The sequence below is a fragment of the Glycine max genome, chromosome 5 (genome assembly GCF_000004515.6).
Source record: "Glycine max cultivar Williams 82 chromosome 5, Glycine_max_v4.0, whole genome shotgun sequence".
Taxonomy (NCBI): Eukaryota; Viridiplantae; Streptophyta; class Magnoliopsida; order Fabales; family Fabaceae; genus Glycine; species Glycine max.
Genome location: NC_038241.2, coordinates 20,978,965 through 20,983,472, shown reverse-complemented (window position 1 = coordinate 20,983,472; position 4,508 = coordinate 20,978,965). Strand labels below are relative to the sequence as shown.

General features: G+C 37.0%; 1 non-coding gene across 1 annotated transcript; it reads right to left on the bottom strand.

Moving 5' to 3' along the window:
- Positions 1 to 4,142: 4,142 nt before the first annotated feature.
- On the bottom strand, positions 4,143 to 4,249 carry LOC113001721 (small nucleolar RNA R71). The gene has a single exon (XR_003267209.1). It is a non-coding gene; the product is annotated as a small nucleolar RNA R71 (small nucleolar RNA).
- Positions 4,250 to 4,508: the final 259 nt, after the last annotated feature.

Below are 4,508 nucleotides of genomic sequence, written 5' to 3'. Positions count from 1 at the left end.
GCAACCTACCCTTCAACGGGAGGGCGACGCGAGACTCGCGGGATGCGTGTTCCATGAAAGGAATACGCGCGGAGTCGCCACCAACGTTTATTTGAGGAAAACGTCAGAAAAACCGGAAAAGACGCGATCTACGAACTTTTAAGTGAAAGGTTCGGGAGTTGTATTTACGCACGGGGAAGGTATTAGCACCCCACACGTCCGTCCCAAGGGACAGCAGCCTTTAATCGAATGTGCAAACATGACTTTGATTTTTACGTTCCCTTTTATGTCCTTATATCCTTTATACCCTTTTTATATTTTTTCTTTTTTGTGGTCGACAAGGGTGTTTCCCTTTGCTCCTACGTATTCCTCAATTTGGGATGAGAAAATCAGACCTACGTAGTTCTTTCTTATCAAGTGATTCTTTTTTACTTAAGTGGTGATCATTTTAAGGCGTTGGACCTTAAAAATGATCCATTTTACTTAGTGAGAAATTGAAATGACAAACTTCAAAAGCCTATTTTTATGGACGAGCTTGACTAGGCGAGTTGATTTTAGCCTTAGTTTCACTTTAGTTATTAATCAATTCGATTAAGAATGAGAAATCCCAAAGAGAAAACGTCCGATTGATTTTCCGCTTTATTTTACTAAAAGGTATATTTTGTTATTATATTATTATTTTATTTCTTTTTTTTTTATTTCCAACGTGGTTATGGCACGACCGAACGGTCGGAATTTATCTTAACCAAAGTTTACGGATCATACGATTCAAACGTTCAGCGGAAATTTATTTTATTTTGAAGTTAAGCGAGAAATGACTTAAGTAAAATGGCTTAAGCACGTCAAAAGGGGGTATAAAAAGTAAACAAAACGAGAATAAAAATGCACGAAACACAATGTGGACCACTACGGGTACATAGAATGAATCGAAAAGCTTGGTTCGAGGTACTTACCCATTGAAGATCGAAGAACGATGAAGAACGTCGAAGAACGGTTGAAACCTTTGCGAAATTCTTCACGGAAAACGTTATGGAAACGTTTCGGAAGCGCCTCGGCTTAGATTTTCTTCACGGAAACAATTTTTCCAAGCAAATTCGAAAGAGAGAGAGGTGCCTAAGGGGCTGAACCCTTTTCTTCTTCACTTCCTCCCCTATTTATAGCAAAATAGGGGAGGTGCTTGCCGCCCAGCTCGCCCAGGCGAGCCAGGTTGCTTCCTCCAGAAGCAACAGCCTTCTGGAGGAATATTCTGGAGGGCCCAAGTGGGACTGGGTGCTATTTGCACCCCCATTTTTACTAAGTACACCTCCCTCTACTTTTTTTTGGTGATTATTTTTTCGTAAAGTTACGGAAACTTACGAATTTCGTAACGATACTTGTTTTCTTTCCGTAATGTTACGGAACCTTGCGGATTACATAATCATCCCCTTTTTGACTTACGGAATGTTACGGAATCTCACTTAATTATGCAACGATGCTTCCATTTGATTTCCGGTGTGTCACGGAAACTTACGGATTGTGCATCAATATTTTTTTGGTTTTCCGGCATGTCCTGGAATTTCACAAATTACCTAATGATGGGTGCCAAGCACCTCACAAGGACCAAAGAAAGGTCGTATGTCATCAAGCAAAGGTCCCCAGACGAAATTAGGGCATGGCAAATCCAATAAAGAACTCAATCACCACCTACATCAATCATCATTCCCAAAAATAGTGAAATCAACAACTTTGATCAGAAAGTCAAAATTAAAAATTCAAAGAACTAACTGATGTGTCATCATTTTCTCATATTTCTTAACCCTTTTTGTCACCATTTTAATTACTGATTAGCCTTAATTGTCAAATTAATTATGCAGTTTTATCATTTGGGCCTACTAGATTAATTTTGTGTTTTTAATTTAATTTCAGGAGAATTATAAGCAATTGGGCTTGAATCCAAAATTGGGCTTGGACTTGAAGAGAGCATACTATTTTATTCTACCAAATCTTATCTTATCTAGATTTTATCTCATCTAGATATTATTTCATCTAGATTTTATCTTATCATATATAGATTTTATCTCATCTAGATATTATTTCATCTAGATCTTATCTTATCTTATCTAGATTTTATTTTATTTATGGGCTTGGACTTAAAACTGATTTGTAAGCTTTGGGGCTGAGAACCTATATAACAGCACCAAGGTTCTAGTTTTAGGAGTTTTGAGTTTTAGGGCTCTTTTCGTTTTACTAACTTTTCGTTTTGGAGAATAATTCTAGTTTTCTTCGTTTTCTACTACAATTTTGTCTTCTATTGATTATTGGAAGGCTAAGTCTCCAGCGTTGTTTTCTCTTCAGGATCAAGCTCAATTCTCTTTGAGGTTTTATTATTACTATTGAATTCTGATATGTTTTTCCTCTTCACCAATTACTCTGTATTTGTTGCTATTAATCCATGCATGCTTAGTGCTTGCTTAATTGTCTCTGCGCTTAATTTACGTTCTTGCTTAATGATCAGTTTCATTCATGATTAATTGGTATATGTGTTGCTTAATCACATAATGAATGCCTTATGTTAAATTTTGCTTAGTAATTTAATTTAGGGTTGGATTAAGTGGTTGAACTGATAAAGGATAAATCTTCGTAACCTAGGATAAGAGACTTGCTTGTGAATCAAGGGGAAACAACTTGTTTTAATTATGATATTTTCTAATTCAAATTTACTCGCTGTTTAATTTACAAAAACAAATAACCCCCTTCCCCCAATTCGTTATTGTTTTATTGCTATCTGTTATGAACGTATGGTTGACCATTGCTCGTTGGGAGATGACCTCGGATCACTTCCTAGATACTGCATTTTTAATGTTTATTTGATTCGGGTATGACCTCGATCAAATTTGGCGCCGTTGCCGGGGAGCAGTGAGCCAAAGGTTCATAATAGTGTTTATTTATTTTATTTTGTATAGCATTCTGTTTTGCATTTCAGTTGCATTCCCTGTTTAGTGACAGTTTTAACGACTATTTTAGCGACGGATTCAGTGACTAATTCATCCTTTTGTTTTGCTGTGAAAAGTGCTGAATAGTGATTAGCGACTAAGAATTAGCGACGAAATTTGAAATTTAATTAAATTTTTTTTTTGATAGTTAGAGTTGTTATTTTTGGCTGAATTTTTGTGTGAAAAATACCACGAGCACTTAGTGTGGCAGTATTTTAGAGAGACAAGAATTTTGGGAACTTGTTTTTAGCAAAATTTAAAACAGCCATAACTTTTGCTCTGGGTATCAGAATAACTATTATTATATATGCATTTGGGGTAGAAAAGAATTTCCCATATTCTAACAACCTGCTTTAGCCGGTTAGGGTCTCCCAAAGTCGAAAAATCAGCCGTTTACTAAGTTTTTTTTTTCAAGTATTATTGTCCTATTTTTCTAAACTTTGCTTAGGTAGTTTTCATAGTTAGGCTTTGAATTTTTGTTTGAAAATTTTTGTGCTATCTTTTCATGATTTTAGGGTGTTCCTCACAAAATTTCAACTCATTTTGATATCGTTTGAGTATAGCTGTAGTTTTACCCCCTTGTTAGGTGCTGTTGAGAAACACATTATTTGCTGCATATAGTGCATGATTAGGGGCAATCCAGGTGATTTACAATCCTTTGATCCTGAAATAGATAGAACATTTCATAGATTAGTTAGACATAGTGTGCATTTTGGTCATTATGTGCATTTTGAGCATTCTGAGCATTCTGTTGAGGGTGATTCTGAATATTCTGATTTTGAGCATTCCACTACTAATTTTCATACTGAGAACATGGCTCAACCTCCACCTCATGAGAGGACTCTTAGGGAGATGGCTGCACCTGATTTCACTTATGAAAGCTTGTGCATTCAATATCCCGATGAGGGTGTTCCATGTGTTCTCAAAATTGGACTAATACATTTGCTACCCAAGTTTCATGGTCTTGCAGGTGAAGATCCTCTTAAGCATCTTAAGGAGTTCCATATTGTTTGTTCCACCATGAAGCCCCCTAATGTCCAAGAAGATCATATCTTTCTAAAGGATTTTCCTCATTCTTTAGAGGGAGTGGCAAAAGATTGGCTATACTACCTTGCTCCCAGGTCTATTTTCAGCTGGGATGACCTTAAGAGAGTGTTCTTGGAGAAATTCGTCCCTGCATCTAGGAGCACTGCCATTAGAAAGGACATTTTAGGCATTAGGCAACTTAGTGGAGAAAGCTTGTATGAGAACTGGGAAAGATTCAAGAAATTGTGTGTAAGCTGCCCTCACCACCAGATTTCTAAGCAACTATTTCTTCAATATTTCTATGAGGGATTAGCAACATGGAGAGGAGTATGATTGATGTTGCCAGTAGCGGAGCTCTTGGTGATATGACCCCTATTGAGGCTAGGAATTTGATTGAGAAGATGGCTTCCAACTCCCAACAACTCAGTGCAAGAAATGATGCTATTGTCCTTAGAGGAATCCATGAGGTGGCCACGGATTCATCTTCATCTGCTGAAAATAAAAAGCTTGAGGGAAAACTTGATGCCCTGG